The following is a 13102-nucleotide window of genomic DNA, read 5'->3' as shown; positions in this document are numbered from 1 at the left end:
ATGTTGTTTTCCTTGCCGGAACTCCATCATCTTTCACTTCTTCGTCTTCCTTCCAGTTTACAGTCTCGACTTTTTCGGTTTTAAAATTTTGGAGGTAGTTTGCTCCAACTGCTTTTACTGATAAAACCCTTAACGATTGTTAACCAATTGTTATGTCAATTTCAGATAAAAGAACGCCTCCTGAGCGGGTTGCCGCGGCAAATCTTTGAATCCGCTCTCGTTCTGTGTAATGTTTATGTTCGATTGTGCGCCGAGATCATTACCAGTTCCTCGGTGACGAAGGAGCGCCTCTCGAAGAGCCGCCAGTGGACGGACTCCGTGCACGGCGGCCACGTCAGCGATCCGCGGTAGGCGTAGAAGCGGTCCCTCTTGGCGGGAAGCAGGTGGTCCAGTCGCAAAGGACGCTCCATGTCGCCCTGGTGAGAACGGCGGCGAACCAGGCGCCGAAGCATCCAAGGGAGCAGGTGGCGCAGCGACCGGCGACGCTCCTTTAGACGCAGCGTCTTGGCCTCGAGTGCCGCAACCACCCGCCGCAGGGCAAGCACCGAATCCAAGCCCACGTAGGTCAACTGAGTCGTTAGAACGCGCGCATTATCGCAAAATTCAAACGCATACAGCAGCTGATGAGCATTGCGCCTCGATTTGTGAGTGTACGTGGTGTTTAGCAAGATATGTAGGATATTTAGAAGCTGGGTAGCCGGGACATTATAAGCATTGATGTCTTTCTCTCTTTTTTGGAGCAACGCCTGAGAAGATACCCTCGGACAAACTGAACCACGGAGCATGTAAGTGATGGTCACCTAACGTCCGCCACCGTGAACTGCCAGTAGGCGGGGTCACTACCCTAGGTAATTACTTTATAGTAACCCTACAGTAGCCATTATACGATAAAGGAGGTGCTTACCTCGTACAGCGCTGCAATAATGGCGAGACCGTCCTTGCGATTCAGGGCAGTGGTATTGGTGTACTTTTTGTTGATATATACGAACTGCACCTGGAGTGAAAGGGAAGACGGCAAAGTTAAGAGCCAAAAATTATCATCGAGAATAAATGCCGCGAGGGTGTCGTTAGCTGAGTAAAGCGTGTATTTCAAATCCTTTCCTTATCCTTAAAGCAAAAACTCTTGCCTAATTTAGGGTTGCATTGCGTATGATCTCGTGTTGCTGTTCCATGACCTTCCTACTCGTGTGGCACCCACAAGGAGTTGTCGCAGCGAATCAGTCAAAGAGAAAGATACAAGTTAAACCAGGACAGTCACCCTTAACGAACAATACTGGAGCACTCACTCACAAACATTCACTAGTGACATTGTTTCGTACCTGCGCCATTACAGCGACCCGTCAAAACTGTGAAGAAAAAAAATTACACCATCCCCCTGAAAGGAATTATGTGGTGATGCAAAGCAGGGGGGTTCCATGTAGGTTCCACACCGGAGCAGAACTGGCGCAGGCGGTGTCTCGGAGAAGACTGAACGCCGCGCAGCGCGCGCACCTGCTTTTATACAGCTGGAGGAGAGACGCGCATGCGCAGTGGGGGTGTGGACGGCGCAACAACAAGGGAGGGACATAGCCCCGACCATGAGATGGCTCCTGGAGTGACAGTGTTGCCGGTGTCTTCCTGAGCCGGCACGAGACGAGCTGAGCGGCGAGGAGGAGAGCGGCGTTATCACTGCTGATTAGGGCCCCTGGAGTGACAGTGTTGCCGGTGTCTTCCTGAGCCGGCACGAGACGAGCCGAACGGACGGACGACGGAGGATCGACTAAGAGATGCTTTGCATCTAAAAATTCCTTCCGCTTTTTATTTTTCTCCTTGTGACCCGTCACCCCACTTTTTCAGTTCGCTTGTCCAGTTCGTTCATATCTCGCGTGCTTTTTTACCTGTGAATTTTTTTCTGTGTGTGTGTCTTGAAATTTTTGACATTCCTTCCGCTTTTTATTTTGTCACCTTGTGACCCGCCTTCCCCTGCAGTTTTTCAAATCAATTTTTTGTTCAGTTCTTTGTTAATATCTCGCGAGGTTTTTACCAGGGATTTTTTATTTTGAGCTCACCGCTCATGTAATGCCAGTTGTCTAGGCCTTTGATGTATTAAAATGAATAAATAAATAAATATAATAATGAATGAATAAATAAAATAAATAAATAAGTTTATGACGATGCAGAACAAATAATGCGTTGGGCATAGAAAAAAAACATTCACCTGATACAAGTCAACAACGAAATAAATAGAAGACAGCCGTGTTATTTCCTGCTGTGCAATGCGCGTGTAGTGGCCCGCTGCTTGGAACGTGTCAGTAGACTTGAATCTTCATAAGAGCATATCAAGAATACTGTAAGGAAGCCTACGCATTTTGAATACTTATCGAGGAGCTCTGAGCGCTGAATCTCGCGAAACAGCAAAAAAAAAAAAAAAACACGAGTTACGCACGATCTTCTGACCGATGCTCTGAAGCAAGTTGTTCTCTCTCTCCTCGTGCGTTGCAATGTTGTGGGGGATACAGCTTGAAATTATTCAGATGTGTCAGAAGCTGGCAAAAAACTGACTTACTGGAAATACGCTTTTTAAAGGGGCCCTGCAACACTTTTTGAGCAGTGCAAATATACATGTGTGGCGTTTAGATTACACTGTCAGGGATACCTGGGCCTAATTATACACGTGCACGTGAAGCGGTGAGCGCGCAAATCGTTGTGAAAGACGCGGAAAAGGCCAACGCACTCTCTACAAATTTTCCTCATTATGCACTCCTGGCGTGGCCTAAACGAGGTCATATTGCATAGATTCCCTTCTTCACCTATTGGCTTTCGTTATGGCTGCGTGCAAGAAGGTGACGCGTCATGGAATCCGCCGGAAATCACCGTGGTTATACACTGTAAGGTCCAGCATTTTAATGACACAATTGCTTCATTAGCCGCAAAAAAAAAAAAAAAAAAAACACGCGAAGCTTCCTGACAACCCGCCGCGTGACACGGTGACCACAATGTGAACGCACATGGGTTGCCATAGCGCCCGTGCACGCCGGTCCCCCTACCTCAAGGCTGCCTGAAAAAGGCGAAAAAAGAGAAACAAAAGCTAGCGCTAAGCTACCGACGACACCCAAGAGCTGCCGCAGTTCAACCAAGTATATGTGACGATAACACAAGATCACTAATTAAACTTGCGCCACAGAAGTAAACAGCTCCGGGTTCTCCGGCTGCACCCGAAGTCACAAACAAAGGTTTGAGATACTCTCCCGAGCTTTTGCCATTTCTATTCATTGCATTTTTCAATTTCTTTTGAATGCAAACTCCGTGCATCCTCCATTGAACCGCTTTGGCCCTTCAGTAATTGGGTGATTGCAGTTTAAACCGAGAGAACGGTGATGAGCCTTCACCTCCATGGGGAAGACGGCGCCATCGATTCGATGCTCGGAGCCGAGGCGCGAGTCGGAGCCCCAGTGGAAGAGCGCGTAGTGGAAGACGAAGGTGCCCGGCAGCCGGCCCCCGCGCACGGTGCGCCGCGTCCGGTCACTCGGGGACGGCCGCAGTGTCACTGCGCACGAGTGCAGTGCACGCCCCTTAAGCCGAACGTCCGGAAACAAAGCTGACAGAGGGTGCAGTGTGGGAAAAAGCGATTAGCCGTGTATCCGCTTGCCTAGCTGCAAATAACGTCGAAAAGCTTGCACTTTGCACCTCCTCTTCCCTCCTCTTCTCCACCACTTCTCCTCACCCTACCTCCCTCCACCTCCACTGTGTCACTCTCTCATTCTACTCCCGTGTTTACCCCGGAATGAGACATAACTTCCTCTCCTCCTTTCCCCTTCAAGCCTCCACTCCGATGCACCTCTGCATCCGACTTCGCTTGTACCCCCCTCTTCTCGCGCTATCTTCCCCTCTTGCCTCTTTCTCTTCCCTGACCCTTCCGGACTCCTATCTCACTCCCCAAAACGTAGTTCCTTTTCGTTCCTTCCCCTCGACCATACTCTCCGTTGTGCTCCACTACTGTTCCCCTTTCCCCCGTCCCCTTGCCCCTATTTTCATTCGTCATTCCTGATTCCTACCGTCTTCTGCATTTTCTCATGCTTTATGCAATTTCTACTCACCTCTAGTCATCTTCCTCCTCCAATTATATTTACCTATTCGCCTTCCTCTCCCTAACTGGTATGTTTATCCATTGCCCCAGCCTTCATCTCCACATCAATATTGCCATCCGCGACTCCTGTTTCCATTACACTTTATTCACCTTCCTCTTCCTCCTTTCTTTCCTTCTCAATCTCTGTTCTACTCCCTATGACGCCCTTATCATTGCCGCTATACGTCTCGTCTCTTCCCCCTCTCTCTCCTCCAACCTCGTAAGCATCAGTGACCCTATCTTCCCTTTGTACTCCCCTCTTCCTCATCCCTCATGCCCTTCAAAACGAATCCTCCTCTCCACTTCATTTAATTACCAGTGCTCTCCCAAAACGCACGAGGGAAGCAACAAAGACTCTGTAAGTTACAGTGGGGCGTAAGTAAAAATGACACGAATAGAGAAATCCCGGATGATCACCCAAAGGGGAACCGCAAGGAGGGAGAGCTGAGGCGTACGGATAAGCAATTATAATTATTCTACGAAGGGCGTCTGCCAGCTGTCGCTCCAAAACCACTTACTTTGAAAACGCTAGCTAACAGTTTTCAATCACAATAAATACAAAATCGAGTTATGCTGCATTATAGAGTGGTTAGCCCCAATATCCACGTCCTCAACGACGTGCCATTTGGAAGACAGCCGCAGTTCTCATAAAAGGTGACCTCAAAATTATCGGCAAAATCCTGAACAAACCAGTGCGCGTTCGTGTCACAAAAACGAAATTGGAGTATCAAGACTTCCATCTCTTCCTACTACAAGCGTGCACATCCACATCGAACATGGTGCAGAGCTCGTATGATGCAAAAATGCGAGCGTAGGTGGTGAGGTGGTGCTGTGACGGCGCGCCTTGCACGTATTCGCACTGCATGTCTCTGTGCACCTGATTTGTTCTAATTCGATGCATCTGCCAAGGAATAAAAGTTTACATTCACTTCACCCGGGTGCTACTCTTATCTATTCTACATGACGTCAGAAGTGGTGGCGTTCAGTCCCGAACGAAGGATATATTGCGACCTTGTCACGAAAAACAACAACAAAACGAAACTGGTCGTCAAATGCCAAATTTGTGATACACACCTTTCTCAAACACAGCCGGTTAGCTGTAATTATTCGCGACATCCACTGCGTACGCATACCGTTACAATGTTGAAAGTCCTGACATTTAATGTAAACCCTCTTCCAACCAGGCTGGGGGTACCTCTCGAAACAATGGAGTTTCATACAATAATAACTATGGAACTCTATGCTCGGAACAATTTGCTTGGCGCGCGTTCAGGGTGAACCTGACGATCAAAACCGTCTTATCTAGGAGTGCGGTAGGACGGTGAGCAGTATTGGAGGTTCATACGGTGTAGGTTTGGGCGAGCTCGAATTCCGTACTAAACGTTCCCTCGCGCAAGAAAGCATGGCCAACAGGCGCGATAGAAGGCACGATTCGCATTGTTACTTGTATCTTTTCTGTGCAGTCGTGTCTCGCACGCGTGTGAACGTTCCCCAGCATCGCGGACAGGTCACCTCGCAATCAGAAAGGATCAATGGCAGCGCTCCTGCAAACTCACGGGCCAGGCCGTCGTTGGTGATCACGAAGTTGTCCAGTGGAATGTGGTGGCCTTCGAAGTGGAGCGGAGTCATGGCCAGGTCGTAAACCACGCTGTACGTCGCGATGTTCACCGGAGACTGCTTCCGGCCCCCGCACGAGTTGTTTGTGAGGCACGGAACATTTGACCACCACCACGCCACTGTGCATGGGGCGCAGGAAGGCAAATCAGCACCCGGCTTGAATGTGTCGACCACGGGACGTAGAGTATAATTTATGGTATTGCGTGCCGAAGCTACGCCTTCGGAATGAGGCACACCGCAGTAGGGGGTCTCCAGTCTAATTTAGACCAACTGGGTGTCTTGAACGTGCGCCAAAATATTGACACAAGGGTGTTTTAGTTTTTCACATAACTCAGGAAAACGGCCGCCGCGACGGAAGTCGAGCCTGTTCCTTAGAGCTCAGCAGCACAAGACCTCGTCCAGTCAGCCACCGCCCGGGATACATAATAACATACACTTCCTCGTTTTATTTTACTTCCTTAACATAAGCTCCTCAACAAGTCGGCTATGCTTCCGGTACTACTGAAAATTCGGTACGTTAGAAAAATAAAACTATTTCAAATTTTACTTCGATATGTTAAAATTAGACATGTTCGCCCAACATTAACTACAGCCACAGGTTGTTTAGCAACCGATAAACAACATCACAACCGCAACAAAATTCGAAGATAGTGACTTATGGCTGGAGTTCGGAATTTATTTTTTGGGGGGCGAAGCCCCTTAGGGGCTCGGGCTGTCAGCGTCTCATGTCATCGTCGTAACCGTCCTTACATGGAGTCACGGCACTAAGACACCGGGACACTCATTTACGACTCGCGCTAGGACATAACACGCACTAAAAAACCACCGGGACACTTTTTTACGTTTCGCGCTGGAACGCTTGGTGCTTAAAAAACACGAAACTTGCAGCAAGGCTGTATACTTCTGAACCCCCCCCCCCACCATAAGGTCCGTTGGCAAAACCGCCAAGGCGTTTTTATACACTGCATGCTTCGCCCATCCCCAGGTATCCCGTTAGTGGAGATGGCCCGGGATTTTTTTTCTTCAAACGAGAAAGAAATCGCCGAATAAAAATCGTGAGCAATTTGTTTTGGAGATGTCGAAATCTACCAGTGTCACTTGGGACTATTGGCCTCGTTTTAAGCAAATCCACTACGGCCGCAGTTCCTTCTATTTTGTAATTATCATTTTGTGTGCACCAATAAGCATGAGACGGAGACCACGACACCGGCCTGTAGGTCACCGGCTCGTGTCCTTATCCTCAGGGTCACCATTCTAGAGATACGTTCGTAACTTATCTATGCAATACATGTACAACGTTTACTTCAGATACATTTCGGTGTCACTGTACAAAGTAGGTGTTACTATTTCGGTGCGATGTCGCGGGCCTGGAACTTACTTCTGTTCTCGTAGTTCCAACAGTCAGGCTTTTTTAGTCCTGTAGGAGAAAGAAATGTAAGAAATGAAAAGTACACTGCAATAATTCCCCACAGATGTGCGCTCGTGGTGACGTCTGGCAGGCGATATCGATAATCACAAAAAGGATGCGCTTTGCGATTTTCCTGATACAGCAAGCCCCAAATGCCAGCTCATGCAGGTGCGACGGCAGGCCGTTGCATTCGAAACTAAAAGCGCGTATTTATCGCTCGCGCCACGCAGCGTGCGCGCGAAAGAAACGGTGAGTAGTGGGCCGCGATGATCCTGCACAAAAATAGAAAGAAAATGCATGAATTCAGGATCACTTTACAAATAACGAATTTCGGGGCATGCTGTTGTACCGACTTTCAGGTCAAAGGGCTTCCAGGGACACCTCTGTAAAAGAACAACAAGAGCAACTCTTTAAGGAAGGGTAAATCGTGCAATGCATACAGCCGCCAACATAAACACGCAGCAACAGTGTGCCCTGAAGCTCATCGTCACCGTTAGCCTGCCTGAGCCAACTGCTGGATGAATGCCTCTCCACCGTTTCTCAATTGGTTCCTCTGTTGCGATGCCCAAGTGCCTTCTTTGCCTCCGAGTTTCCTGACATCCTTCCATCCAGTTAATGGTCTTGCTGTATTTTCTTCCCTCCGTGGTCGCTTTTACCGCTGGGTCGGCTGTTCTCCACATGACATGCCCAGCCCAACTCCTCTTGTACCTCCTAATTTGAGCAGTGATGTCTTCTACCCGGGTTTGTTCTGTGATATGGAATGCTCATTCCCTAACCCCAACGTCCTTCGTTACGTTGCCCCTTTGGTTCACCTCGGTTTTCTTCCAAGGCAACTATGTACAGCACCATAAGTCATCACTGGGAAGACGCTTTCGATGTATACTGTTATGTACGCAATATTCTACTTCATGCAATAGGCCTGCAAAGGCATCCGCGTATTGCTAATACCAGTGAGCCCAAAATAATTACGCATGACAGCCGGCCGGACTCCAAGGTTACGCCTGGAAAAGCGCCAGAACCTTCCCCTCCAGGCTCTGTGGGCCAGTCACTGCCATTGCACGTGTTTGTCCTAGTGCCCGCTTCACCACCGTTAGTGTTTTGTTGTTTGCTAATAAAGATGCACAGACAGGTCTTCATTTCGTCAAGCCCCCACGACAGTTGCACCAGGTAAATTACGCCAGGCCTATTGACCACATTCATCACTGAAAGGTTGATGCTTCAATCCAGTTTTCCCGGACCAAACGACCAGTCCTTCTAGGCTGATATTTATCGACGCCTCCACCTGCATTTTAGTTTTTAACTTTCCATTCGGAACCTAATATATCTAAATGCTGCATTTCGGCTCTGAAAATACCTTAATTTCTACGCCTTCTCGTCATTCTTTAGGTAATATACTCAGGCATGTGTTAACGTAGTCAGTAACGGGGGATGGTTCTCTTCAGTTTTATTGCAGCGAACTCTTCCTCTACCTTGAGGTAATCTAAACATCCAACGTATGTCTGAGCATCTTTCAAACAAATTGACGTGCACAGTCGAGAGTGAGTGAATCGAATTCCGCGATGTTTGCTCAGCTGGTACTTATCTTAGAGAGTAGTCCTTTCTACAAATGTTCAGTAAGTTCAAGAAAATTGCCTACGATTACCTGCAGTGTAGGTTGGGGACGAACGAATTGCGCTCTTTTCCTGTCAAAGGAGACAGCCGGGGGTTTCCAATCGCCAGAAGGAAAAGATAGACGCCATGCTTTTTGTAAGGTACTCATGCGCGCTGCCAGCCGCTGGCAATGAAACAATAAGTCAGCGATTAAAACAGCATATTTCGCGTTATTATATACATATGCTCAATACGTGCTTTTCGGAACATGAAAAACTCAATGATATTACTGCTAGTGGGAAAGCCATATCTCCTGCATAATCTAATTTATGGAACATTTCTCTGCTGTGGTTGATTTTTTTTTTATTTCGTGGTACCAATATCAAATGAGTGAAGCGGGTTCGCTGACAGCGTCTGCAAGCACGGTAATAAATTTCGCTCGCGGGAGACACTTGTCATGTCAGGTAGACACTGCACAAAGCAAGGTGATCTTCCAGCAGGTTCTCTTCTTTTGTGCGTGAACGGGCGTGAGGTTGTAACGCCCTTTGTCACATAAGAAAGCCAGTCAAACGAACTCAGCACGAATAAATTCGAGCCGTTTTCTGAAATTCTTCATTGCCTAAGCTCACCCGAAAGTGCCCTCATGAACGCGGTGGCTCAGTGGCTAAGGCGTTGCGCTGCTGAGCACGAGGTCGCGGGTTCGATTCCCGGCCGCGGCGGCTGCTTCTCTGATAGAGGCGAAAAGCAAAAACGCGCGTGCGTGCGAGATTTCGGCGCACGTTAAATATCCCCAGGTGGTCAAAATTAATCTGGAGCCCTCCACTACGGCGCGCCTCATCGCCTGCGTTGCGTCGGCGCGTTAAACCCTACAATCAATCAAATCAAGTGCTCTCATTAATCGGCGGTGAGTATCGATGTCTTCCGGTTGGAGGATTCGATTTTGGATCTATCGCTGTGGGCAGTTCCATTGCAGGAGCTGCAGCCGAACCTAAAGGCCCCTCTGTTCGATGCCTAGTCATGGCGTAGGGGCAATTCTCATCCAGACACAAATCAGAGGCGTCGTTCATTAAACCTAATGCCTTTTCGTGAGCGTGGTGCAAACATGTTGGCGTGCATAATTGAAGGGTGAATACGCACACGGTATCAGTTGGCGAGCTGGATTGCTGGCTGCTGGTGTCTTCGCAAAAATGGCCCCATTCACCTCGTCATGACGATGATGATTACCTCGACGATATTGGAACGTACCCACAGCAGAATGACAGGGCATATGCGTGTGCTGCACTCCCAGTTAAAACTGACGAATAAAAAATAACTGGTACCCGCCCGGTGCTCATCACCTCCTCCCACATTGCTTGCGAAAATAGCGCATGAAATTTCCTTTGCTGTTCCTTAGTCATTAAATTGATTGAGGTACATGACATTCAAAATCACGCGAACAATCTAATTCAGGGGCATGTTGTAGTGGTCGTAACAATACTGCCGCAACTTACGAAGCCTAAGAAATACTGCTCTCATACTTGGACAGCTCAACCGAAATATAATGCGCTTACCGTGCCTGCTTGGTGTTCGGGGCTGGGATAGGTTGTTTGCATTGACCTTGTGGCAAAGGGCTACTTGTGCTTAAAATCTGGTTGGTGCCAAATGACGGGTGGAAAATCACCCAACACCTCAATACTCAAGAAAGTGTTCCAGCACCTGTTCCAGATTGGTCGCAAGTTCCAGATTGGTCGCAATGCTACGCTGAAAAATGTGTTTTTTGTGTGAGTAATTGATCCAGAAATACATTTTAAATTATCCCTAAATTTTATAATGTCAGCCTGTTGATGAAAGTTATCTCAAAATGTCATCGACATTAATCTCTATGTAAAGGTATCAGATGCCCCGATTCAACCAGGCAATCTTGCTTTTACAGCGGTTGTTCTCGGTGACCCATGTATTTGCTTCGGTTTGTTCCTGTGCCCCAACTTGATTGCACCTAATAGTATTATGCAAAATGCTTGAAATACAAGATTCAATAGCTGAACAGCGCGACAAAACATCAGTGGCGAACGCAGAACAACGCTGCAGGGTTTTGTGCACTAGCCCGGTCATTGCTAGAAAACACAACGCAGCTGGGTTCTGTGCACAGGCTGTTTGCTGTGTTTATGTGGGAGTACAGCTGAAGTTTTAGTCGAATGAGCTGAAATTAAAATGTAAGCCAGCTTGTCATTCTGACTCTTCTCAGTGGATAAGGCGTTGTGCTGCTGAGCCCAAAGATGCGGGTTCGATTCCCTGCCCCCGGGGCCGCTCTTCTCATCAAGGTGAAAACCAAAATGAGATTTCCGCGCTCTTTAATAATCCCCATGCGGTCAAAATTAATCCGCTGCCGTCTACTACAGCGCGCCTCATCTCCTGTGTAACGCCAGCGCATTTATGATCATAATCATCAATCAATTCTGACTCTTCGATTACATGTACGTGGCTCACCAAAATGTCAATTATTAAGCGCAAGTTTGTGATGCTGGAACAGGAACAGTTTAACGAACAAGCCGTGCAAGAGTACAGAGGAGAAGCAGTGCTCACTCTAAAGGCCCGCAATAATTAGGCTTTATGTGCCAAAGCTTCACCTTGGCTATGGGGCGTGCAGTGGTGGATGACTAAGGAATAACTTATAACACATCATGCTCAAGGTCGTTGTGCGCTTGATTTTGAATGTCACTGAAGAAAAAAGGCTTTTTAAGGGGATATATTATACAATTAGACCAGCTCAATTTTACATCAATTTGTGGAACTTTAATAACAGGGATGTACCTCGTCCTTCTCCCTCGTGTACTTCAGGCTCAGCCCCATGCACACACCTTGAAGAAGAAGAAGAAGATGATGATGATGAAGAAGAAGAAGAAGAAGAAGAAGAAGAAGAAGAAGAAGAAGAAGAAGAAGAAGAAGAAGAAGAAGAAGAAGAAGAAGAAGAAGAAGAAGAAGAAGGAAGAGGAAGAAGAAGAAGAAAGCAAAAGTTTATTGACTCTTCACAAAGACAAAGGTTACATGAGCAGATATATCCAGACGAGGGTCACATAGTTGAAACTGCGCCGAGACCCTCGTTATATCGTTACAGAGACAAAAATACTGTGAATAGAGCCAAAGATTTATTCAGTTGTCACAAATCTCAGAGGTACACTTTTTGAGTTAAAGTTAACAACAGAGCAATCAATATACGAACCATGGAACTCATGTTACAAAATTACTAGGGCAGACTTAGTTGAAAGAAAAGAAGGAAAAGGAAAGAAATACAAGAAAAAACCAAATGAAAAAGAAATGAAAAAGTGAAAAATGAACACAATACACTATGTAATATGTAAAGTCGCAGTTTTCAGCAAAACAACAGTTTGGAATTTAAGAAAAAAATTAATAGGCAAAAGAAGGCATCTAAGCGGAATCTCTAAACAATTCTTTTAAGGAGAGACAAAAGCTAAGGTAGCCCAGTAGTTAATTATAGCAGAACAACTTGAAAAGAAGGAAAAAATGAGAAGAAGCAAATTGAATAGAGATGCAGCTGACGTTGAAGGCAAGAATTTTTTTTTTTGTATCCCACTAGCAGGACAGGGCCACAAACATAAATTGTACGTAGAACCAACAACACGCAATCCTGCAAGAACACGCAAAGTTGCGAATTTATACAACTACTATATATCAATGAAAATTGCAAAATAAACTGTTTAAGGGGCCTTTTATGTAGTGATGAAGATTAGAGTGATTTAATTGCGCCAGCCAGGTTTTTCCAGCTTGAATCTGCATTTCCAGCTTGAAAAACCTGCACCTGTTTCAACGATAATAAATTACCTACCACATACTCCCTTTCGCTTTCTTAGGCTTTCTTGACTGCCTAACCTTATATATATATATATATATATATATATATATATATATATATATATATTATTGTTAGTCATGTGATAAGCACCTGTGGAACTGCATTCGAGACCCCGCGCTTCTTGCCGGCGTTGCAGGGTGTCCAGGTTTCCCCCACCCCCAGAGTCCGCACAAACATCACTCCGATCGCGGCCGAAAAAACACCACCACGAGCAGGGGCTGTGAACGGGCCACCACGATCATCATCGTTCACACTAACGTCGTCTTCATCGCCGACGAGGCGTGGTCGTCGCGGCGTGCGCGTAATCCTGCAGGCGCGCAAGACAAGGCCAGCAGCGTGGGCAGCCACTCTCTTCGAACGAAACGCGCGGTCGGCGAGCCTCTCGACATCAACTATCCGCCGGTCGTGTGGGAACGAGTAGCGCGTGCCCACGTGCGCAGCAGCCGCCCCCCGCGTTGGCGACGTCACGGAACCGAGCGCGACGTCACTGGAAGCAGCGCCGCTCGCGGAGGTGACGTCGCCGCAAGGGGCT

The 13102-nt window shown here is 47.3% G+C and overlaps 1 long non-coding RNA gene across 1 annotated transcript; it reads right to left on the bottom strand.

Moving 5' to 3' along the window:
* Nucleotides 1–277: 277 nt before the first annotated feature.
* LOC144144317 (uncharacterized) lies at nt 278–5932 on the bottom strand. The gene is made up of 3 exons (XR_013317215.1): nt 5662–5932; nt 905–994; nt 278–569 (listed from the first exon to the last, which is right to left on the bottom strand). It is a non-coding gene; the product is annotated as an uncharacterized LOC144144317 (long non-coding RNA).
* Between the last annotated feature and the right edge of the window lie 7170 nt (nt 5933–13102).

This window comes from Haemaphysalis longicornis, unplaced genomic scaffold, assembly GCF_048455015.1.
Source record: "Haemaphysalis longicornis isolate Haplotype H1 unplaced genomic scaffold, Haemaphysalis longicornis Haplotype H1 scaffold_7, whole genome shotgun sequence".
NCBI lineage: Eukaryota > Metazoa > Arthropoda > Arachnida > Ixodida > Ixodidae > Haemaphysalis > Haemaphysalis longicornis.
The sequence above is the reverse complement of the archived record's forward strand: the minus strand, read 5'-3'. Positions and strand labels throughout refer to the sequence as shown.